This window comes from Cimex lectularius, unplaced genomic scaffold (genome assembly GCF_000648675.2).
Source record: "Cimex lectularius strain Harlan isolate CLEC.00 unplaced genomic scaffold, Clec_2.1 scaffold11, whole genome shotgun sequence".
Classification (NCBI taxonomy): Eukaryota; Metazoa; Arthropoda; class Insecta; order Hemiptera; family Cimicidae; genus Cimex; species Cimex lectularius.
The window spans coordinates 2,834,627-2,860,894 of record NW_019392673.1 but is presented as its reverse complement, the minus strand read 5'-3'; the positions used below and the strand labels follow the sequence as shown (position 1 = coordinate 2,860,894).

The 26,268-nt window shown below is 37.2% G+C and overlaps 1 protein-coding gene and 1 pseudogene across 2 annotated transcripts in view; both read left to right on the top strand.

Annotated features, from left to right (window-relative positions):
- The window catches only part of LOC106668311, a 222,177-nt gene that overhangs the window by 113,111 nt on the left and 82,798 nt on the right, over nt 1–26,268 (top strand). The gene's annotated exons all lie outside the window — the stretch shown is intronic.
- LOC106668291 lies at nt 25,464–26,029 on the top strand (annotated as a pseudogene).

The window sequence follows — 26,268 nt, the reverse complement described above, 5'->3', positions numbered from 1 at the left end:
TTTATAAGTTCCACTAATAGGATTTAAACTTCCGATCGCAAGCCGCGAGAAACGCATGCTTGTTCTTATGTTATTGGCCTGGGTCACACCTCGATGTTAGAAGCACTGCCTATTAGAGCCAAAAACGCACTGGATACTTTTCAAGAAAAATATAAGATATATCAAAATAAAAAATTAAATAAAAATTAAACAGAGTAAAACACTTTTACCAAAACTGTTTCTATGGACATTCTACACCAATCCAATTCAGTACGGAGTATTATCTACCCTTGCGTTGATTCCCGTTTGCATTCGACGTGGCGTCGATTTTATGAGGTTTTGAACGTAGTGCTGTGGAACTCCAATAACAGTTCCTTCAAATTCTTTGGCATCACTTGGCGACATCAGCCTATGGCGTCCCTCGAATGTGCATGACAGGTGTAGGCTGAGCTCGACAGGTGGTTTTACCGTAGGCTGTGCTCCTCTAGGCGGTCGTTAGATATTCCACTTAAAACAAAACCGCGGCCGGGCGGATCCGGTAGTTTCTACGCTAGGGGAAGCCCCAATACTCTGGGAGATAGAGTGGCCTTCACTATCTAGAGAGCGCGCGGGAGACCATGGTGATGTATTTCGGCTTAGGTAGCCCTTTGCGCGCGGCATACGGTTCGATGCTTAATGAGGACCTGACCACTTGGAATGGGCAAACGGGGAGCGAGGTCTTCTTGGCCCTTTGTGGCTGAGCTGCCTCTACACCAATGCTGCGGCAGTAACACTATTCTGTCGTATATGGAGGCACCTCAGCCAGTGCGCCAGCTCTCATCTTGAGAATCAAAACGTCCGATAAGGCTGAATAGGCCAGGTGCGGACGTTAATGATACTTAGAGTCATTTTTAGGATGACCGAGTTTGCGGGAATGAACTGTCACGGATGTCATGCATAAAAATCAAAGTTGCCAATTAGTGGCATATAAGGAACAACTTCTCCTGAAAACACATCTTCAATATATCACAATGCTGGTAGGGAACCTTCAGCAAAGATCAGGTTTGTACGAACCTCCATAGAAATGCCTGTCAAACACCACCACCTCAATAGAGTTAAAATTTTGCGGGGATATATCGGTCACCTTTTCTCCAAAACCTCTCTCGTCGTTCAGAAGCACTCAAGCGAAACCTAGACTTACCCGAAAACAAGAATCTAGTCTTGCTCAGACAAATTGATGTAAGCTCAGACCAATTAGTGTGATTTCTTGCGAAACTTAACCGAGCTTCTGTGCCTTGTCAGTTGCTAAGGACCAGTGGTAGGCCTTCGCACATATATTTCAGATTTGGAATGTGTAATCCAGTGCGTAAACTGACATTAACATTTCTAACTTATTGAAGTAGATGCTTGATCTCAACAGCGGCAGAATGTCGATTACGGAAAACATTCGAAACATAAAACTATCACCTCTCTAAGATATGAGACGATCGCCATCTGATCCATGCCTTCTTGAGTAACCTCCAGTATTTTGGTACAGACGCTGGCCACATATTTTTGTCTTTTTCCACCTTCCAACAATGCTATGATTCTAGCCGAATCTGTAACGCTTCAAACTATCACTCAAAAAAATGTTAAACTTAAAAATGGTACAAGTTAAAAAAAAAACTAAAACCAGTGAAACGTTAAAAAGAAGGTTTACAGATACACCAACAAATAAAAGATTTATTCACAAAAGTTAATTATAAATACATGTAGGAGATTTAATCTATAATTTATATACCTCTAATTCTTTAAAACGGTCAAAATATTGTTGTAAGATAATCAATGGAGGATTGTACAAGTGGTAATTAAAAATATTAAGAGTGGCCTTTTTTTTGTCTCTCAGTGTATTTATAATCTTATAAAATTATAAATTTGGTCCAGTTAGTATGTTTAATATTATCATCAATTGAAAAAATGTATTATTATTGTTTTCTGTACAACAATTTACTTATTTAAACAATTTTTTGTAGCGATCAATAAAAGATCTGGCAGGAACGTCTCAAATCACGGGGATGGGGGAGATGAGCCAGCGTTAGCTAGAATTCTAAGTGTTTAGGATTGTTGGTTGGGGTTTAGGTTTGGTCGTGTTAGGAGGTCACGAAGCTACTGTCTTTTTAAACGTGGAAGATTGTTAAGGTGGGACGTTGAAGTATTTTAGCTAGTGGATTCAGGGAGGAGAGCTTGGAGTGGAAATTAAGAAATCGCGTTTGGATCATGTCCGTCAGGCAAAGAACGTTATGTTCTTCTTTATTATTTTTTAATGTGTGTGTGTTTCCGCTGCTGTCCAAGTAGAACCCATATTGACTGATTTGGTTGGATGAGTGGACTATATTACTGGAAATGTGGGTCCAGGTGACTTGGCTCATCCTGGAAGGATAAGGTCAGAATGCGATGTCGTCCGCGATGTTCGTGATGTGGGTGTTAGGATAAATGAGTAGATTGTGTAGAAGATTGGTCCTAGATACTCTGTTGGCTTGATGTCTGAATATCCAGAGTTAATTCTCATCTTGGGTTGAAATGTAGTCAGACAAAAAATTTAAAGTAACGATGAGAAAATAATAAATCACAAGTTTCGTAACTTCACGGTTGAAAGCTCTCTGTGAAATGGGCTCCATCGTGGCAACTTGGCTTCGCTTGTATTTTTAACCTATAGTTTCAGGCCGCCTTTCCTCTGCTGGCTCGAAGGGCCTAACGTTAAATATATTGCAGCTGTAATTTGCCATTTTTTGAATTAATTTTACACCTGACAAAAAAAAAATAAGTACGTGTATAAAAAAGTTTTCTTATCAAACCAATAATTCCAATAATTGCACTAACCAATAAATCAATAATTGTACTATGCTTTACATAATTTTTAAAAAAATACTATACAAACTCTGGTTAAATAATAAATGATTTTGTAGTTTTGGTTCGTTTCGAAAAACGACCCATAAAGAAAAACAGCCACAAAGACACAGCAGGTATGATTATATCCGGTTGACCAACAATTTTGGTCATTAAGGCTTATCTCCAAATTTGTCATTGATATATCGATGTGTCTTTGAACAGGCAGAGCTTATTTGATTAATTGAGTGGTCGAGAAAAAAATTGAATCTTCGACTCAAATGCAGGATATTTTGGTCACGGGTGAAATGCCCCTCGAGATTCACTGAAGATGGCGCAAAGCCGAAACGCGTATAACATAAAAAACATGCGAAGGGAGGAAAAATTTGTTTACAAATAAAATATACGTATTTTATTTAGAGTATAACATGTTTTACTTCGAAATTTTGCTTACGATTCGTTTATAATACCTGATTTGAGAAAAATGAGAAGAAACTAAATCAAAAGTTTTTTCTCTTAATTTACTAACATTTTTCGTCAAATAAAGGGCTAAAAAATTTCAAAAAATGTATAAAAATGAAACTGAACGTGATTGTCGACTCAAGGGAAACGTTGCGTGAACTTTACGCGTGATTATGAAGCCATGTTTGTTTTTTGTTGTTATGTTTAACCGTTTCTCCCGTGAACATAAAAGAAAAACCCTTTCTTATATTTATTTTTGAAAGACCCGTTTGAGAGATTGACGTCTGAACGTGTTTATTTTCTTTCCTCTGCGTAGTTAAACGGGGGGTGTAACTTGTGTCAACCGGCTGAATCCTCGACGAATATTTGAACTGATTATGAAACGGGGCACGTGGTGGATGTTCCACGTGGCATGAAGGTTACCATTATGCGATTTTTATCACAAGCAATCCTTTCGGATCATAATTGTCAATATCCAGTGATTTTCTAGCTGTAGCTTTGAACCTTCATCCTTTTATCCCGGATCCCGACAAGCATCAATTACCCAAAAATATCTAGAGGTTAAATTATTATCGCGAGGTTTCCCTCAAGCATTTCACAGGAAATGTTACGAAATCAGACGGGTAAATAAATAAAATCAATGTGTAGGAATCAAGGGAGTGGATCAAGAAAGGAGGAACATAAACATTAACGCATCTTAATGCAAATGCGCCGCTTCCTATTCTTGAAAAGTAGTCGTTATCCTGTAAATAGTATTTTTCATCCTTAACTCATGAATACATCATTTGGGCCAAAACCAGTAGCTAGTTGTTATAATTGTTAATAATAATGAACAAATAATAGTTAGAGTTTATCCACTTCTCCTTTTGTTTTGCTTGGATCCATTCTGCGATGGAGGATTCTATATTTGTTCTTGTTATCCCAAGGTTCGGGGCCTGTGTATGGTCTTGCAGATCATCCTCTGGCCAGTCTGTCTGCTTTCTCGTTACCCGAAATTCCCCTATGCCCTGGCACCCAAGATATCAGCATATATACCCATGTTGTGAAGATGTTTTCTCAGATGCCAGTGACCGGTTAGTAGTCCTACCGCTCCTCTGAATTTGGCACCATGGCTTGGAAAGAAATGGAAAATCGGGTAAGCTCTTTGAGGAAGCATATTTGAATGAACAACACATATCTTTCAAATTCCAAAAACTTGCGTGAAGAACCACCTGAGCGATAAGGCCATTTAGTCATTAGAATGAAATTTGGTAGCCAACAAAGAAAGCATCGCCTACAAAAAAATTTTTTCCATCTGTTCGCAAACACATACGTACATAATATGGGCGTTTTATGAGTCGACAAACAGCTGAAGTCATCGCTGGTCTTCTGCGTGTTTTCCTTCCTTTTCTCATTTTTGATATGCAGTTTGTTTTAAATTGCAATCATTTGAGCGTCTCGATCTGTTCCTGACTCTTGATTTGCATGAAAAGTAAGTCGTTATCTTAAAATGCTAGCCTCACATTTGTACCTCAATTAGTCAACTAAAGAATAGACAGAAATATACATATTGTATGTTTTGTGCATATATATATCACTATACATTACCATCCGATACAAACAAAGAAGCTGGTTACATTCACATCTGCAGAGTATTCATGTTCCGAGTGACGGGTTCGAACCCAGTCCATTCACGCTAATAACTTAGTTTTACTCTCCAGACTTCACACCCTTACTAGAAGGAATATTGCTCGATATTCCTCGGGGCAGGTTAAAAAAACACCTTCCTTTCACGCTAATAAATTACATTGATTGCAATAATTAACACAAACCCAGCACAAACTTAATTGACGCATAAAACATGACGACGTTGGGCTAAATTTAAGAACGATTCTGACGGGCTCGGACCTTAGAGGGATTTTCATGGATTCCATTTGATACAATCACCCAGCTGCATTGCGATACGTTTCGCAGGATCACACATTTTACAAGATTGGCCTTTGTTGAAGTCCTACCGAATACCACTTATAAGGAGCACGGTGGACGTTGGCCAATTACTGAAAAGTACATCTTGAAAGATAATTTGAATGAAAGTTTTTTGAAATTTGTAAAATTGGCTATATTAAGATTTATTCCACATCATTTGTATAGTTTTCCATTGTTTCGTTTTTGTTTATTATATTATTATTATTAATTTTTAAGGGCATTTTAACGGCTAAGGCATTTCAGGACCTAATATTTACACCTTCTGTCTTAGTAAATCCATTATATTTGGTGCTCTGTTAACCAAATTACTTCTTTCAATTAATTAATATTTTTATGTAACGTTTTGGTTTTTAATTTTTCCACGAGCTGGATTCGAACCCACGACCTTCGGCGAAATGCTCCCTTGCTCTAGCACTTGATTTATCGTGACTTCAATCCACTTCCCCATCAAAACTTTCTATTGTAGGTTAGCTGTATCCCTTCTGAGTGCTATGAAGTTCCGAATCCAAACATCCATTCATAAACTAATTGCCATCCAAAGGTTGAATTTATCCTTTTAAAATTCTTAATTTGGAAGGCGAAATGTATGCAAAAATCCCATTTTATATTATAAAATTTATTCCTGTTCTTTAATTAGAATTTTTGTTCCATAATTTAAACATTTCATAGGCTTGTATGGTCAGTAGTAGTAGTAATAATAATAATAGATACAGTCTCAGCATGATTTTAGGCTCATCGTTATCCCTTTATTCTTCCGTTCAAATATGCTAAATAAACTAATGCTACTTAACAATAATAAGAAAAAACATAACACTTATTTTTCTTTATCCTCTGTATTCCTCTTCTTAACCCAGCAATTTGTATTTTGTTCTATTTCATTTTTCCGTTCCGGCAGACTCAAAAATTTCTGAAAAAAGCAAGAAATCTTGCACGATAAACTTCATTCAAACAATAGTATAACAATTTGGGAAAAGGCCTAAATCTCGTTGTAAATTCCAATCAATTTGAGAAAGCTTAAAAGTGCTCTTCGAAAAAAACACTGAGGACTATATTAGTTGTAATTTTTTATTAAAAGAAATGTATTAGAATTTACTAATCGTAATGTTTATTTAATTTATCAAAAAAATTTTAAATATTAAATTTGCAAAAAAAATGCAGAAATTAAAGAAAATGTTCAAAATAAATAAAATGCATGGACATTTGTTATTTAAAATAGAAATAGCAACTAATTTGAGATCAAGTAAAAAAAGGTGTAGTTAAAATGTTTCTTAACTCGATTACGGCTGAATATGGACAAGTTTAATTGGAATTACTTACACTCCTGTGCTTTCGTTCGTTTATAATTACAAAAGTTTAATTTTTTTAACCCACAATATTTGCTTTTCTTCTCTTTGATGCATAAAAGGAGAATTGAAATTCAAAATGCCTTCTGCCTCGGTTAAGATTATAAACCTGTCCTTACTGGTCGTCCTTGCCTAAGATTCGAACTACAAGCAATTAGGTGGTTACTGTCGGCAAAAGATAATTCGGATTAGACTGGAAAACTAAGTCGGTAAGCACTGGCAAATTTGAAGCGTTGAACTTAGCATAGAGATATAATAGACTGGAGCTACGACATAAACTGGAATCTAATTCAACTATTCTCACGCCGCGGTCGTGGGTTCGATTCCCACCGTCGTCTCTGGCCCTTTTTTCACGATAACCCCCCCAATTTGAACACAAATATAAGAATTGTCACCATGGCTAATATGCTAGATCATAACGCAAAAAAAAAATTCATCTATTTAATTTACTTAAGAAATGTATTTTTTGACTTCATTTATTTGTATGTAAAACTGTACATGTATTATATACATCTTTTTTTAGCTTAAAGACGAGAATCGCAGCATGTAATTATTTATGATGGAATTGTGAAATTCGTTCGTTTTCTTTCTGATGTGGTTGAAAGAGCGATGAAGAAAGAGTCAACAATGAAGTATAGAACTTCATTCGATAAGTTTATAACGGACATAATACAAATAAAAAACAGAACGAGGACAGATGCAACAAACAGGGGCTGGAGGAAATGGAGAGTAATGGCTTTTGCTCATCCAAGGCCAGGCATTTGAACTCACGTTCGTTTTTTCTACGAGATTTACGATTTCTACATAGATTTCGGTGTCATTCGAGTCGTAAAAACAAAATTAGAATCGATGATAGTTACCCTAGCGATTTAAAAAAATGCCCGTTCTCTCATTGATTGGAATTAAAGCTCGTTATATCAGTTTAAGGTTTCATTTGCAACATTCTTTTTTTTTAACCTTTTAAGAGAAAACAAGTAAATAAACAAAAGTCTATTTCGGAATTGCTCCGAACAATCCAATTGGGACAGTTTGTTATTTCGACAACGCCGTTAATTTAGTTAAAAGATTTTTTTTAAGCCCCTCAAGCGACCCAAATATGAACTCTCAAAAACTTACAACAAATTTTCAAAAAATGCATAAATTTGCTGTTCTTGTTCAGCTCTTTATGAATATTTGATGCAGATCTTCTAATATATTTCTCTCTGCTTCTGAAGTTTCCTTTAACAATGAGTAGTCAGTTTGATGAAAGCGATGAGAATACGTTTTACATAATTCAACATCTGTTGTTAAAATTTACATCTCACAGGTTCGAGAGGAGAAATGATCCGCTCCATTGAATATAAATTATTATAATTATAACATGTTGATTACCTAATTGATTTAGTTACTTATATGCGGCAGGAATTATTTCTTAGTATATAATAAACAATAATAAGTTTTTGTAATACCTCGAGAAGTACTTCAAACATATAGAAAATCCACCCCAACTGACCACATACAACAAACCACACACACGAATACCAAATTGCAAATTAAGCCGCATGATCCAAACTGAAAAATATAACAGAGTACTAAGTGAAACCTCTTTCACCACACACTAAAAAATCATGAATAATCATCATCGTAAAATCATGAATTTAAAACAATATCCGAAGGAAAATTATATTGGATGAAGTAAAAAGATTAACAAATCCATCGTAATATTCCAAGCAATTAATCAGTAATTAAAAACACAATTCGGGGTGGTTTTAACACTCAGAAATCGTTTATGCCACCTAAAATAACTTAAAAACTAATCTGGACAGTGTCCTTCGTCTTTACTTAGTGTCCGCTTAAATATATTAAATATATTGAAAATAGACCTTCCATGCCTGTAACTGCCCTATAAACGGAGATGTCCATGCGGTCAATATTCGCCCAAAGAAATAAACTAACAAACTTATTCGACAAACTGGAAATAAAAATAGCACAAAGGACCAACAATAACACAGTAAAACTGTTGAGAAGAAACAGGCACAACCGACCCACTAGACAATAACGATGTTTATAGCATGAAAACTCAATGCGGGGATAGACTAAGAACATTAAAAGGTCAATACAGAGACAATGACGGGAAACTCATACATAACACAATACTATTACGAACCAGACAAAAAAGAAAACATCTATACATAATGAACAAAAATGACGAATTATTATTGAAATATACAAATAAATGACACTCAAAGATAGAAAGAAAATAAATTCACAGACTCACAACTAAAAAATTACAAAACCAAATGTTATAAGTATAAAGTAGATAACTTTGAAGCTAATACTTACAACAAAAAAACCGACATCGCCGATCATTCCTCTAGGCGATAACTGCCGAACACCATTGTATATAAGGACCAACATGACCAACAAAACTCTTCCTACTGATGATGTCCTACTAACAAACAAGAAAATGTGATATAAATTCTAACGTCAGACTATAAAGCTTAATTTTTACTAATTTTTTATAACCCTGTAATAGAAGAGGTAATGTTATACAACTCACTAGATCAGACGTGAAAATTAACTTGTAATAAGGATTAAAAAATTTCGTTCGCATAGTTTGTTAGTTAAAGGTATTTACAAATTACAATTAATTAAGGTTTTCAGTTGAGATGAAAAATTAGTGTCACGAGCGGGATTCGAACCCGCGACCTTCGGCTAAATACGCCGCTGCTCTACCACTTGAGCTATCGAGACCTCGAACTACTCGGACACCAACTTCCCAACTCAACCACACCTTTTTGAATTTTCCCTCCTTTTTGCCATTTTTATCTCAACTGAAAACCTTAATTAATTGTAAGATGTTGATTGATCAAGCGGAACACGAAACTACTGTATTTACAATTTTTTTTTGTGTGTTGTCCAAAGTTTAAACTAAAGGTTTTTTTTGAGATGCGGAAAAACCCGTTCAACCGAAGTGTTTTCTTAAAGTTAAAAAACTGGCTTGTTCCCAGGTGTCGGCCGTTGGAAAGTTAAATAGAGTTAACAAGTTATACCGCACCCCTTTTCTTTACGTTCCGGGGCTTGGTACACTTCACTCTTCCTCGGTGTTACTATGAATAATAAATCAAACAAAAACAAAAGGAGAAATAAAATCTCAGTTTGTATTTTTCGTGTTATTTGAAGGAAGTACATCGCTCCTTTTTATACCAGCGGAAACTGCGGGAAAGAATAATAAGGAAGATTAATAACGCGATGTAAATTCTCATTAGAACTAAAGTGGTTTTTTATTACTTTCAAAGTTTGATTTAGTACGAGAGAAAAATAAGCTGTTAAGTTTTATAAATATGCTGAATGAACTTTTTTCCCATCTATTCAATATATTTGTAAGCTCCTTTCAACCAGCTTTTCAGCCACAATGCTTCGCTCAACTGGATATTTTTTTTTTCTGAATCTTCGCTTTAAAGTTATTAATAGAACACTTTAATCTCCTCCCTTGCTCGGTATTTAAAAATAAAAATTTATATTTTGCGTTATTTTGATGTCGAGGAATTTAAATATAGTACGTAGGCAGATCTTTATGGTAAGGAAACGCTTTAGTTATGAGTTGTCAAGAATAATAAATGGTATCTGAGAGATTGAGTGTGTAAAAGAGAGAGCAAGAGAGAGAGAGAGAGAGGGAGAGAGAGTGAGCGAGAAAGAGGGGTGAGTGAGCAAGTGAGAGAAAGAGAGATAGAGAGTATGTGAGAGGTGAGTGAGCAAGTGAGTGTGTGAGTGAGTTAGAGTGAAAGAACAGTGAGTGTGAGAGAGTGTTTGAGAGGTGAGTGAGCAAGTGAGTGTGGGAGTGAGAGAGAGTAAAAAACAGTGAGTTAGTGAGAGAGAGAGAGAGAGAGAGAGAGAGAAAGTACAGTGAGTGAGAGAGAGAGAGAGAGTGAAAGAACAGTGAGTGAGAGAGAGAAGGGTGGGAGTGAGAGGGGGGAGTGAGCAAGTAATTGAGAGAGTGAAAGAACAGTGAGTGTGAGAGAGTGTTTGAGAGGTGAGTGAGCAAGTGAATGTGGGAGTGAGAGAGTGTGAAAAAACAGTGAGTTAGTGAGAGAGAGTGAAAGTACAGTGAGTGAGAGAGAGAGAGTGAAAGAACAGTGAGTGAGAGAGAGAAGGGTGGGAGTGAGAGGGGGAGCGAGCAAGTAAGTGAGAGAGTGAAAGAACATTGAGTGAAAGAGAAAGCGAGGGGAGAGAGAGAGAGTGAAAGAGGGGTGAGTGAGCAAGTGAGAGAAAGAGAGATAGAGAGTGTGTGAGTGGTGAGTGAACAAGTGAGTGTGTGAGTGAGTTAGAGTGAAAAAACAGTGAGTGTGAGAGAGTGTTTGAGAGGTGAGTGAGCAAGTGAGTGTGGGAGTGAGAGAGAATGAAAAAACAGTGAGTGAGTGAGATAGAGAGAGAGAGTGAAAGTACAGTGAGTGAGAGAGGGGTGATGGGTTGGATGGAGAGAGGGGTGGGAGAGAGAGGGGGAGCGAGCAAGTAAGTGAGAGAGTGAAAAAACAGTGAGTGAAAGAGAGAAAGAGAGAGAGAGAGAGAGAGAGAGAGAACAATAAGTGAGTGAAAGAGAGAGGGGGGAGAGTGAAAGAGGGGTGAGTGAGCAAGTGAGTAAAAAAATGAAACAACAGTGAGTGAGAGAAAGAGAGAGAGAGAGAGAGAGAACAATAAGTGAGTGAAAGAGAGAACGGGGGGAGAGAGAGAGTGAAAGAGGGGTGAGTGAGGAAGTGAGTAAAAGAGTGAAACAACAGTAAGTGAGAGAAAGAGAGAGAGAGAGAGAGAGAGAACAAAAAGTTAGAGAAAGAGAGAAAGGGGTGATAGGAGGGAGGAGAGAGGGGGTGAGTGAGCAAATGAGTGTGAGAAAGGGGATGATTGAGCAAATGAGTGAGAGAGAGGGAGAGAGTGAAAGAACAGTGAGTGAGAGAAAGAGAGAGAAAGAGAGAAAACAAAAAGTGAATGAAAGAGAGAGGGGGTGATGGGAGAGAGGGAGAGAGAGTGAAAGAACAGAGAGTGAGAGAAAGAGAGCGAGAGAGAGAGTGAGAGAGAGAGAGAGAGAACAATAAGTGAGTGAAAGAGTGTGAGAGTGAGGGGGTGGGAGAGGGAGAAAAAGAGGGAGAGCGTGAGAAAGACAGTATGCGTAGTACATAGGTATTTTCAAAAAGTGTTTCTTATCCAAATCCTTTGCAATTTCAAAGAATTACTCATCTAAATTTATAGTTTTAGATATGAAAAATAGAATCGTGTTAAAAGTTAATTTCAAAATTCATTCCACATTAAATAAATTACAATAAAGCCCTAGACACAACGTTTTTAGTTTTAACCGTCGATTCGTTATTATCGTTATTCGATCCGATTAATTTAATTCTATGAAAGTTGTGTTGAAAAAAAATTGTCAATAAATAACCTTAATACATATTCATTGTAATCACCCATCTGGCACACTGAATTTCGTGGCTTTTGAATAGTTCAAACCTTATCTGCCGAGATTTTGCTAACTAAACTGTATTTAGTCAAACTTGGCTGAATTATTAAACTACGAGCTTTATTAAAATCAATAGAAGGAATCCCACGAGGCCTAATATTGTTTAATGTAATTCCTACAATCAATAAAATGACTAGCAATCACCCCTCTCATTCTCTTGGGAAATATATTATTAATTTATTTAAAATAAATTCATCATCGCTTGCACATTTTTACTATTGATTAAAGTAGTAAAGTATACTTTCAAAGAGTTATTTGTCCTTTTCATTTTTACGGCGAACACGTAATTAAAAAGTAGAAAATAATGTAAAAACCAATGGTACTTCGTTCATTCTACTCAAAACAGAATTCCGTTGTATAAACACAAAGATATGTTTGATTTTTGGACAAAAGATTAAAATCAAATATTATTTTTTATTTCTTATAGACACAAGTAGTTAATTTTAGTTAAGTTTCTCTACCAATACAACAAAAGGAAAACAGCATAAACCTCCATGCTATGGATCTCGATTATTGGGCCGAAAAAACTACACTGAGAAGCATATGCAGAGGTTACCCTCGATTTTTTAGGAAATAAAAAATCGTTAAAATTTGTATTTATTGCTGTTTACTGGGTATTTTTACAGAAAAATATAAGGCACGGCTAAATCAACAATTAAACTGTATAAAACAATTTTACCAAACATTTTGCTATGTAAACAATGAAGAAAATTCATTTAACATTCGACGTGGCATCGTTTTCAACATAGTGCTGTAGAACTATTCTAACAGAGCTTTCTTAATTCTTCGTCTTACAGTTGGTAAACTGACATCAACTTTTCTAACTTGGTTGAAGTAGTTGCTTGATCTCATCAGCAGTAGGATGTCGATTACGGAAAACATTCGAATCAATAAAACTCTTAACTCTCTGAAATGTGATAGGATGGCCACCTGATCCATGCCTTTTTGTGTTACCAGTTTCTTTGTAGCGATGGAAGACCCTCCGGACAGTAAGAATATTAAGTACCCTGGCCGCATACGCTTGACTTCTTCCATCTTCCCATAATGCTATAGTTTTTGTCGAATCAATATAACTTAAAACTATCACTCAAACAAATTTAAAACTTAAAAATGGTACAACTTAAAAAATAAAACCACTGGAACGTTAAAGAGAACCTTTACAGAAAAACCAACAAAGAAGATATTATTGACTACTCAAAGATTTATTTAAATATCCAATTATAAATACAAGTGGGTATGGCATAGTAGAAAAGGATAGTAGGAAGCGGGGTTTGTACTCCCCAGGCACTGTAGCCTTCTGGCTTATTGTACCTTCCTAGTTCCTTAGTTCAGTCAATAGACTCAATCCTTCTTCTTAGAAGTATCAGGTCATTGACTGACGCTGCTTCAATTTGATTCCTTAAGTTTTTTCTGTACGTTAGGTTAAACCTCCATTGAGCTGTTGCTTGGCATTCGAAGATGATATGAGTGGCTGTTTCCTCCTCCTCATTGCATAATCTGAAAATGGGATCATCGCTTTATATACCCTTGTTGTGTAGATGTTTTCTCAGATGCCAGTGAACGGTTAGTAGTCCTACCACTCCTCTGAGTTTGGGCCTCTCCAATTGCAGCAGTGCTTTTGTCAGTCTTGGTGAGGGTTGTTTCATAATAAGTTTACTATGTCTAGCACCGCTAGAGTTTATCCACTTCTCCTTTTGTTTTGCTTGGATCCATTCTGCGATGGAGGATTCTATATTTGTTCTTGTTATCCCAAGGTTCGGGGCCTGTGTATGGTCTTGCAGATCATCCTCTGGCCAGTCTGTCTGTTTTCTCGTTACCCGAAATTCCCCTTTGCCCTGGCACCTAAGATATCAGCAGGTTGTTGTGTTTCCTCAGGTTTTGGAGATTTTGGATGCATTCACTGACTAATTTTGATGTGATTCTTTTACATGCTAATGCTTTAATGGCTGCTTGGCTATCTGATCTTCTTCTGGTCTTCATTTCTAATAATGGGTGTCCGGTTTTGTTGATTATGGTTGTATGCCCGAATTGTTGAGTTCCTGTCCAATTTAATTGTTTCTGGAGCATAAGTGAGCTTTTCTTAGCCTCTCCTTGTATAAATATTTCTAGTGGAGGTAGGTTTAGCAGAGTTTCTAGTGCACTTGTAGGGGTTGTTCTCATTGCCTCTGTGATGTTGAGGTTTGCTAGTCTTTGTATGCTGTCTAATGTTTGAGTAGCTGCTTTCCGTTGAGCTTTGGTCCACCCGATTAATGATCCATAGGACAAATCAAGTGATCAGTGTAACCTCTTTTAAGATTTTCCAGGACACAAGCATTATGGCATGCATTTCTGCTTGAAAGGCCGAAGTGTACTTCCCTAATGAGTTTGATTGCTTGTTTTGGCTTGTTCAAAGCCTTCTTTCGTTTGTTTTGGAGCCATCTGTGTACCATATCATTGTATCTGATGCTCTCCTATGTTCTTCCTCTCCTTTATAGTCCGTTGAGACTTTATAGGAAGTTGTGAAGATTGTTTCCAGGATCATATAATCAGTCCCCATTTCTAATAATGGGTGTCTGATTTTGTTGATTAGGGTTGTATGCCCGATTTGTTTTCCGTTCCAATTTAATTGTTTCTGGAGCTTAAGTGAGCTTTTCCTAGCCCCTCCTTGTATGAATTATTCCAGTCGAGGTAGGTTTAGCAAAGTTTCTAATGCGTTTGTAGGGGTTGTTCTCATTGACCCTGTGATAGGTTTGCTAGTCTTTGTATGGTGCCTAATGTTTGGGTAGTTACTTTTTGTTGTGCTTTGTTCACCAGATTAGTGATACATAGGTTATTCTGGGTCTTATTAAATACAAGTGGGAGATTTTACCTATTATTTATTTACCTCTAATTCTTTAAAACGGACAAAATATTATTGTAAGATATTCAATGGAGGATTGTGCAAGAGGTAATTAAAAATATTAAGAGTGGCCACTTTTTTGTTTCTCAGTGTATTTATAATCCATATAAAATTTTAAATTTGGCCCATTTAACTATGTTTAATAGTATCATCAATGTAAAAAAATATATTATTATTCTTTTCTGTGCAAAAATTTACTTATTTAAACATTTTTTTGTAGCGATCAATAAATGATCTGGCTGGAACTGTCAGATCAGGGTGATGGGGGAGAAAAGCCAGCCTTCGCTGGAACTTTCAGTGTTTAGCATTGTTGGTTGGGGTTTAGGATTGGTTGTGTCAGGAGGTCACGAGGCCATTGTATTTTTAGACGGTGTGGTGGATTTTAGTCCGATCTTGCTCAGACCAATTGATGCGTTTTCTTGCGAAAGCCAACCGAGCGGTCCTGTGCCTTGTCAGAAGTTCACGACCAGTGGCAGGATACAACAGAGGTAGAAGGTCGATTACGGATTCGAAACATAAAAGATGTGACGCAATGTCGACCTGATTCTTACCTTTCTGGGTAACCTCCAATATCTTGGTAGCGATTGAAGACCCACAGTGGGAATGTCGGCCAGAATGCTAAGGCCTCGCTTAACTTTTCCTTCCTCCAATAATGCTATGATTTTCTTCCGAATCAGTATCTCTTAAAACCATCACTCAAACAATGCTTTACTGAAAAGCCGACAAAGAAGAGGACTATTCAAGGATTTATTTACAAATCCAAACGTAAACACAAGTGGGAGATTTTACTTGTTTTATTTTCCTCTAATTTTTTTAAAACGGACCAAATATTGTTGTGAGATAATCAATGGAAGATTGTATAAGAGGTAATAAAAATATTAGGCATGGTCATTGTTTTTGGCTCTCAGTATCATATCGGTATATTTAATCATAGGGACAGAGAGGCAATATAATTCTATTGATTTGTGGTGAGTAATACAAAATAGTTCTAAAGAAAGTCAGAATATGAGTTGTTATGATAAATTAAATATATGTTGGTTTTTCCTTTTTCTAGTATGCAACTAGTTACCAAAATAATTGGAAAAAGATGGTTAACAATGTATATATTTTTTCTCTTTGAAAGGAAAAGAAAGTTATGCTCCTGATCATGTTGAGGACCAAAAATTAAAATAGTACTTTCCCAGAGATAAACTGATTTAATACATTCGGAACGGTTTGCACCGTTAGGAAAAGGTTCGGCCAACCAGACGGCTTTACGCTGATAAACATTCTTTTTATGTGTGTTATGGTAGGGGCTGGTATTGTTTGGTTTCCTTTTAGTTAGATTCAGTTGAGGACTTGCTTCCCAGATTTGTTAGAGAAATTATACAGGGTGCCGTAATAATTTAAAATTTTGGTCATCATTGCACGTTCTACTGAGGTTACAAAAAAATACCTACAACTTGTCAAATTTCACAAAAATTTCTTCATCTAATATGCTTTACGTTGATATATCCAGGTTTTTAAATAACGTTCTAGTAGAGTTGAAAAATCAACGTAAAGCATATTAGATGAAGAGGTTTTTGTAAAATTTGACAAGTTGTAGGTATTTTTTTGTAACCTAAATAGAATAATAGTAATAGTGCAATCGTGACCAAAATTTTAAATTTTGTTTGGCGTATCAAGCCGAAGGTCGTGGGTTCGAATCCCGCACGTGACACTGACTTTTTTATCTCAACATGAAACCTTAATTAATTGAATGTTATTAATTGGTCAAGCGGACCACGAAAAATAGTGATTTTAAATTTTGTAATTTTGACATGTTCCAACTGATATTGGCTAACATTTTATGTCATTCAGATTATTGAAATAGAAGTATCTCACAGCAAATTTAGCGTTCTTTCAAATGGTGTAATTGGATTGTCTCAACATTTTGGAAGTTGTAAGCGTTTTTATGTGGTAAGGTAGTGAAAGGTTGAAAAAACCTAAATTAACGAATATCGTCAAAATAGAGAACTTTCCGAAAATTTTCTCCTGAGCATTTTTTGCTCCAAACGAAGAGTAGAATCGATTCCTTGATTTTCGTCAGAAGGAACTGGGACACCCTGTACAGTGCCAGAACTATCAGCATTGCAGGTCATACTTTTTTCTCATTGCCCGTTATCAAAGTGCATCGAGAAGGTCCAATATCCGTAACACTTTTCCCTGAACCCAAAGAGGTGGAGTTTGAAAATTGACAGACTTGTTTATTGTCAATGAATTTAGAATCAGTTTGTCTGCGTGATGTAAAAGACATTTTTACAAATATTTAAAATATATATATGTATGTAAATTATATATAATATGCCAATAAACTTTAAATCATGAAGTACCAATGCTGGATGTTGCGCTTCCTTGACATGCAGGAGTATTATATTAAGATGGTATTATAACTTCAGTAATTTATTCCTGAACAGCATAAATAAAATCCTTCACTAAACAAGAAGAACTCTGACCTAAGTAGAAATGTGCCATTTTTACTGAAATTACTTACACCGATGCTATAATTCTGGACATAGAAATATGATGTGCCACTTTTCGCGAATGGAAGAAGAAGAATAAAAAGAAGAAAAATAACTTTATTCTGGGACTGGTGTTCCTGAGTTTAGGGGCTCGGATCAGAAAGGATCTTTCGAAGGTATGGGTTGTATATTGCGGAAGGATATGGTCGATTGGGGATGAGCGGGTCTAACGAGTGAGATGTGAGGAGTTGAATTGGAGAGATTGGATGATGTAAGGAGGAAGACGAGGGTGGATGGATTGGAAAAGAAAGGAACCTAGGAAATACTGTGCACGGAAGGAGGGGAATAGCCAGGAAAGTTGGGAATACAGCCCCGACACCCGGGATCCCCGTGGGGTGCCGTACACAAATCTTACGCAACAATTCATAATCCGCTTCAATCGTGCGTTCTCCCCCTCCGAGAGACCACCGCATGCTAAACATATATAATCGAAGAAGGGGAGTATAAGGGAAGATAAAAGTAGTTTGCTGGTGGAGAAAGGTAAGAGAAGCCAGGACCGACGAAACAGGTGAGGGAGGCAATGGAATGGCGGGAAATTTGGGAAATGTGAGAATGCCAGGAAAGGTTTTGGTCAAAGACTACTCCTAGGTTTTTAACCGAAGAGCAGAAGGGGATGGCATGGTTATTTAGCATGAGAGGTGGGATGCTGGGGAGGGAATTGAGGAGTTGCCTGGACCCGATAATTATGGCGGTGGATTTGGACGGATTGAAGACTAGGGAATTTTTATGGGCCCATTTATCGATGGAGTTTAGGTCTTTTTGGATCTTGAGAGTGGCCGAGTGAAGATCGGAAGGGTGGAAGGATATGTATATTTGGGAGTCATCGGCATATAGGTGATAGTTACAGGACTGGATGAAGTCGGGCAGATCATTGATATAAATGGAAAATAGGATACGAGAGATGCTAGAGCATTGGGGCACCCCAGATTTTAGAGGTGGAAGGAGGAGGTAAGGCATTGGGAATGGAGACAGCTTGGTGGCGGAGGCAGTGGGTTCCCACCAAATCAAAAGTGAAAAATGGTATGGCCTAGCAGCTAAGAGTCCACATACAGTGATGTCGTTTTAAACTGTAGCACACCATACTTAAAAAACAACTAAATATTCAGGTCTTTATCATTTTTCTGCTTGTAACATTTCTTGTGGTTGTGTGTTGTGAAGGAGAGACCTGCAAGACCTACCCGTCGTGATGGTTTAGCAGAACACTGAACCGTGTAAGCAAGACGAATTTTTATTTCTTAATGAATTTTTATTTTTGTAAGTTCTATTAATCAGAGTTAAACTTCCGATGGCAAGCCGCGAGAAACGCCTGCTTAAATGTTCTAGGCCTGGGTCACACCTCGGTCACACAACACTGCCCATTGAAGTTCTAGTATTAATTTCGACTACTCGATATTTTTCCATCACACTTTGAACATCTACACTGAGAGGCAAAAAGAGATCCAAAAACCGTTTTTTGAGTAAATACTTGCTATCATTATAATGTTTATTTTTTTGTTTACTGGATATTTTTCAATAAAAAAATAAATAAGAATAAAAGCTGTAGCAATACAAAATTTTAAATAAAACATTAAACTGAGTAAACCAATTTTACCAGAACTGTTTCTAAGGAAACATTAAAGAAAATAATTATTTCAGTTTGGAGTTGCGTTGATCACCGCTTGCATTCGACGTGGCAACGATTTTATGAGGTTTTGAATGTAATTTCAATAACAGCTCCTTCAAATTCTCTTGCATCACTGGGTGACTTTTATCCACTTTGACAGTCCGTCTCAAAGGTGTACGATAGGGTTTAAGTCTGAACTCCACTCTGGCCACGCCAAAGATGGAATTGAAGACCGTTCCAACGATCCTAGATGGATGCCATGCATAAAAATAAAACCGTTGCCAATTAGTGGCATATAAAATAACCACTTTTACTGATAACTTTCGACAAAGATCAAATTTGAGCAAAGTTTCATAGTTGGATTCATTGAACTTTCTGGCCTGCCGAAACCATAACACTACCACCCCCATAGAGTGAAAATGTTACGCGGATATATCACTCTCCTTTTCTCCAAACCCTCTCACGTCTGTCAGAAGCACTCAAACAAAACCTTGACTCACTCTAAAGAACCTAGTCCAATCTTGTTCAGTTCCTTGTCAGAGGTTCAGGCAAGCTGTCAGTAACATTTCTTATTGAAGCCCTTGCCTGATCTCAACAACAATAGAATGGAGTACATGTGAAAGAAAACGATCATCTCTCTGAGATGTGACACGATGGTGAACTGATCCTTCTTGAGTAACCTCTAGTATCTAGGTACTGATGGAAGATACTTTGGACAGTTGTTCTGGGAATGTTAAGGTACTTTGGTCACATACGCTCGCCTTTTTCATAATATTTTCTTATGCTACTTATTAGCCTTAGAAGAAATCTTTTTTGCTCCAGCCCAGGAGAATGTTCAGCACTGCACCTCAGTCCCACCATGTCCCACGCAGGTCAATTTTTATTTTTATGAAAAGAATTATATAAAATTTTTCCATTTATTATTTTAATCCATTATATAAATTTGTTTACAATTTTTATTTAAGATTTATTTATTTCGATTGTACAGTAAAACAAGGAAGAATTAATTTACTGAAAATACGCCGTTCAAAAATAACTGGACTCTAAATATAATTAGAATGCCTTTGTTTTTTAAATTTGAACGTTACGGGCAAACAGAAGGGATCATCCTTAATTTAAGGACAAAGGAGAGAAAGTCTACGAAACAGGAGATGGCAAGACGGGAATTCGTCGAGTTGAGCCGAGGCAAGATAAGCAAACTGGAAAATGGACGAGAAAAGTTAGAAATAGAAAACTTCGTGAAAAAAAATCAGTAATGTCCAATAACCAGATAAAAAGATTTGGAAAAGTCGGAGGAAGAAAAGAAAAACTAATATAAGATTTTCCTTTTTTCTTTAAAAAAGTATGTTCGGTTTGAATCATATAGCTTTTAGTGAGTTGTAAATATCGACTCACATGCTACAAGTTTACATTTAATTTAATCCAACATTTAAACAATTTTTTACTCTTCTTTTTCGGTTGTTGACTTTTTATATTTCTTGGGTTTCTTTTCAGGAACTAGACAACCATCACAAAGACAAATCAGGAAAATAAGTTTGATGGTTGTCTAGTTCGTGAAAAGAAATTTAAACAATTTGTTTCAAAATTAACCTCAGAACAATATCCGCTCCAAAGAAGAACATCTTCACGAGACAATGCGACGCGCACACACAAAAAAGAAACTGTACTGAATGAGCCAGAAGAGAAAGGATAATTATGTCGTAGAAGACTTTGTGCTGAACTTCGCCACGGATTGGAAACTGTTGAGCACAATGAAGAAACCCTTTCAGCACAAAGGTCACTCCACTCTTTGAAAACCGCAATTAATTAAAAGAGACAAAGTCAAAGAAAAAAAAATTTAAGATACAAACGGCGATAAAATGTACACTAAACTGTAAAAGTGGCCGTTTAATAATTATTTTTGAACGTAATTTTTGTCCTAAGTTTCTTGACAAATAATTTTTTGATTTAAATTATTATTAGACAGTAAAATCGTTATTCGACTTTGAAGACGATACATTTTCTTATAGTTAATACAGTATATAGTAAAAAAATTAAAATTACTGTGTAAAATTATTTACTATTTACCAACATTTTATAATCGTTGAAAAATGCATATTTCAACATATTCAACCTATAAAAATGAACGTTTTTTTGTAATTACAACCTGTTTCGGCGAAAGTAGAAAACTAGAGTGAATCGTCACAAACCTGGAGCGCATGGAAAGGGGGTTCATGAGAATCGGCAAGTTGTAATGTCAGCAATGTCAGCGCTACCAATTTAAGCGAGCTTTTTTCTCTTCAATCTTCAATGGTGGAGAGACTTTATTAATTGTACAACCTAGCTAATAAGTGATTTTTTCTGATAATTAACATAGACAAGAAAACTTATATACACAATAAAAGCGCGGGTGGGTCGTTTAAGTACCTAGGTCTAACAATAAAATTTTACCCTAAGCAGGTCTCGACAACTTCGGCGTCTAGTGCCTCGAGAGAAGATAGACCTGGTCAAGAGCTATTTTGATACCGAGAAGGATCTACCGTCTGGTTATAGACACCCCAATCTATTTCCTCGCTGAGTTCGATGGGGTCATTTTGCGCTGGGTGAAGGAGACTTCAACTTTTTCAGTACACTGCGAATGGCCTCATATATGCCAGAAGCAAAGACGACGATGTGGTGTTCGGGTGGCGCAAGAGGTCCCTGTGGCTTATCTGCGGGGTGGCGTCACCCTTGTGGACAGTTCCGGCCCGTACATCAGAATGCTTTATGTAGCCGTTCTCTCACTGAGATCCTTGATCCGCCAGGGGTTTCGGTTTATTCACTCCCTCCGAGGACCAATTCAATGGGTTCCAGGCTGGCACTGAAAAGGTAGGACACGAGTGTACTGGCCGAATGTAGGAGATGTGAGGCGGGCATGGAGGCGCTCTCTCACGTCCACTCAACGTGCCCAGAGATCCACTGAAAGATAGTACCTCATCACTCATCGTGCTCGAGCTACCAGGTCGCCGTCGAAGCTCTTTACCGAGTGCCGGATGGGTCGACCCTCTGGTTGTACGTCGTTTCCACCGATGAGAATAGTAATTATCCTAGACCTCGCAGTGGAGAATTCGGGCGAGTGGTTCCGTGGCAGACTACAAGGCACAAAAGCCCGCCCTCATGGACCAGCGCCGGAAAAGTCATTTTGTACCGGTGTAGTAATGAGGGCAAGAGGATGCTTACCTGACCGTACGAAAAAAGACGCTCAGGGAACTTGACATTGAGGACTTGCCGAAGTTACCTCAACCCTCTCGCTTAAGATCATCGCTGTCCATTACATGCAGCCATATGGATCTGGAGATCAGCTTTTTACTCACCCATCCAGCGGCGCCTGCATAGCATAGCAAACTTGACGGACCCTGGCAAACAGATGTGACTACGAAAGGATCTTAGGTGGAGATGAACTAGGCGAGTCCGAACTACAGGATACGAACACCGTCAAAGGACGGAAAAGGTTAAATTTTTGTTAAAAAGATATAATATTGAATTTTTCATTTGATGAAGTCCACGTGTATCATTTTTTTTATTCGGCTTAATTTTGGATTTTGGTGTCCATTTATAATTCGGAAAATGGAGTTGTTCACTAAACGTGTCGATTGAATATTGCTTTTTCCAACTGCCATAATTGCCGTATATATAGAAAACGGTACCGTTGTATTTTCCTTGTTTTCTAGTAGATCGGAAGTAAAGAGAAAATATAGGACGTATACACTGTCTTTGGCTGGTTTGAGTTTCGAATAGCCTATTCCTGCTTAATTCGGATATACCTGTCAGCAAGTTAGGAATCGGGTAAGTTTCGAGTATTTGGCTGGAATAAACTTCAGGCCACACCATCGACTTCTTAGACATCTAGGAACACAGCCGAGCATATATTTCTTCCCTTTTTCACTCCGATGATTTCCAGACAATTCAAGGTTTTTACCTTCGGCTAGACAAACAGACACTATTACATGCGAAAGTATCGTACGTAAACGGTCGTTAGGTCCAGTTGGAAATTCTACCTTAGAAATGTTCAGGCGGCCTATTTCCAGTCAAAACAATCTACGTGCTACATAGCGGAGATAATCAACATACCACCCACGGGCGTCTAAAGGCACAAAATTAGGTTGAACGCTGACAAAAATTCCTTCTCTGCTTGTCTGCCAATTTTCCTGGCTTATACGGAATTAATTTTTTTTAAATTGATGTATTGGATCTTCTTGAGTTCATTTTACAGGTGAATAAAAACATCACTATTGGGTTTCACCAAGCTTTCGGCGAATGTTCCGCCATCTTCAGGGCCTTTTATTTTCAGTATGTAGATTCATTTCCACCTTCATTTTAAAATAACAACAAACATGTGCAATAAATTTAATTGTCTTAAAAAACTGGGTGAAGTACGTAATTTTATTCTTATAATGTATGAGTATATGATGTTTTATGTAATCCTGTTAATGTAAATTTGTTTTCAATAAATTAGGCCCTGAAGATGGCGGAACATTCGCCGAAAGCTTATTGAAACCCAATAGTGATGTTTTTATTCACCTGTAAAATGACCTCAAGACGATCCAATACATCAATTTAAACTACGGAAGTCGATCAATATCAACTATAATTTTTTTTGAACTTCAACAGAAAGTACATATTATTACGTAAACTTGGTAGACAAAAGTTTTTAATTTCTCTACCCTTTTAATATTTTTAGTGATCCAGTGAAAACTTGGTTTTACTACCTGGCAGTTTATGTCAAAATAAACATTTCATTGATACTTGTGATTTTTATTGCCTTTTTCTTAAGACTGAATATATTAAAAAGAATTTCTACTGTTGTTATTCTAAAGAAGCGTCTGGCATTTGTCCTTTGTTTAAAGTGGTTTTGCAAGATTAATTTGACACCTCGTCGTCCTAATTATCCTCGACAACAGCAGTGTTAATTTGATCCAGGAGCACGTTGACTAAGAAGGCAAGATAATCAGGCTTCTCAGTTGAAGCGCGAAAATCCCTTGGAGGAAAAGTACACTGTCCTAATCAAAAAGTGTCCAACTTCCCAGGCGATCCTTTGACTCGAATTTTACACATTGTGCAGGTTGGTCGCAGCAAATACATTTTTGAAAATAAAATTCCCAGTATAAACAGTTAAATTATATCAACTCGTTAAGTTCGTGTTTATTTATTTTTCATATGCCCGGCTTGAATAACAGAGCGTATCAACACTATGTAAATATTAAAAGCATGCATTAACCCAAGTGCACAATGTATGCTGACGTGAAAAAACCTACAAAGGGGGCGAGTTCATTCCAAAGTGAATTCATATACTACCACTCCAACATATCAACAGTTATACCAATAAAAGTGAAAAGGCTAGAACAAAATATAGAAACTAACATGCGAATGCGGAGACAAATACATCAGACCGACACGGTGAAAATTAAAAGACAAAAGATAAACAGGACGTACCAAATGGTTTAGGGACGAAAAATTAAATTATACATCCCACATAATAGAAAATTTTTATTTAGAAAACGTGAGATGCGATCTGGTGTGATGTAGGTATCAGAAAAACATTTTCTTTATCGAGCCAACGTTTCGATCTTTATTGAGATCATCTTCAGGGCCTTGTGTTTTCTGCATTTCAGCAAAATGTTCTCTGATTTATAGCCGATGCGAGTTTCTTCTCATTGTTGGCGATGTCCTTCAGTATACTTTTAGCTTCGTGTCCATATGTAGTTGCAATTTCTTCATAGAATCCGTCACTAATCACCACACATTTCTACACTAGAAGAACGAAGAAATGGGATTCTATGAACAACATATCAACAACTATACCAATAAAAGTGAAAAGGCTAGAACAAAATATAGAAACTAACATGCGAATGCAAATGGTTTAGGGACGAAAAATTAAATTATGCAACCCACTTAATAGAAAATAACCACGAAGCATCGAAAATGCAAACAAGTATAAAAGTATTACGCACCGTACAAAAAGAGAAAATTAACATACTCGAAATACCTAAACATAACACTTTCAATACTAATAAAACCACTCTCAGCACGTCACACAAGAATGACACAATTACGCAGAAAACAAATACTTTGAGCCCTGACGATGATCTCAATAAAGATCGAAACGTTAGCGCGATAAAGAAAATGTTTTACTAAAACCTACGTCACACCAGATGTCATTTCACGATCTCCGAATAATCATTAACCAACGGTCTATGATTGAACCACACATATTGAGGTGCGTGTGTGCCATGGAGAGTAAAGTAATTTATCAGCGATATTGCTCGGGCGTGAGGGTAAACTGCGACCACATACATATCACACACAGTCACATACACCTACCCGGACACATGTACATTATTCCTTTTTCTTCTGAAGTAATACAGGAGTAATGTTCGTCTGTTACTTCCAAATTTGGAAATATGACTGTTGGAAAAAACAAAGGACTGTCGAAAGGTGGAAAGAAAAAAGTGAAAAAGATGGTGGTGGACACTTTCACGAGGAAGGACTGATACGATGTCAAAGCCCCGATTATGTTAAAAAACCGTCTAGTCGGAAAGAATCTTGTCAACCGTACCTAAGGAACTAAAATTGCATCTGAGGGTCTGAAAGGTCGTGTTTTTGAATTCTCCATTTCTGATCTGCAAGGACATCCTGATGCCCAAAGGTCTTTGAGCAAATTCCGCCTTGTGGCTGAGGATATACAGGCTTCAAACGTCTTGACTAATTTTCACGGGATGGATTTTACCACTGATAAGCTAAGGAGCATGGTGAAAAAGTGGCAGACTCTCATTGAAGCAAATGTCGATGTCGAGACCACTGACAGTTGCCTTTTAAGAGTGCTCTGCATAGGTTTAACCAGCAAGGATCAAATGTCCGCAAAAAAAAAACTTGTTACACTCTATGGTAACCGTCTGTAGGAGACCCAATTCTGCGGAATATGTTGCGGGGGGGCAGCTCGGACCGGGGCGTCGGTGGTCCCGCGGGCGGGTCGACCCGCCTGGGCTGCTACGAGAGAAATGCCTCAGCAGCAGTCTGAGGGGTGTAGTAAGTCCCAGTGCCACAAATGCACCCTTATTGAAGTATGATCAATCATTTTTGTACTGTGAACTGTCCATGTGGGCTGACCTGCCTTCTGTGTAAAGAATGTGTAAAGAAGGCTCCAACCT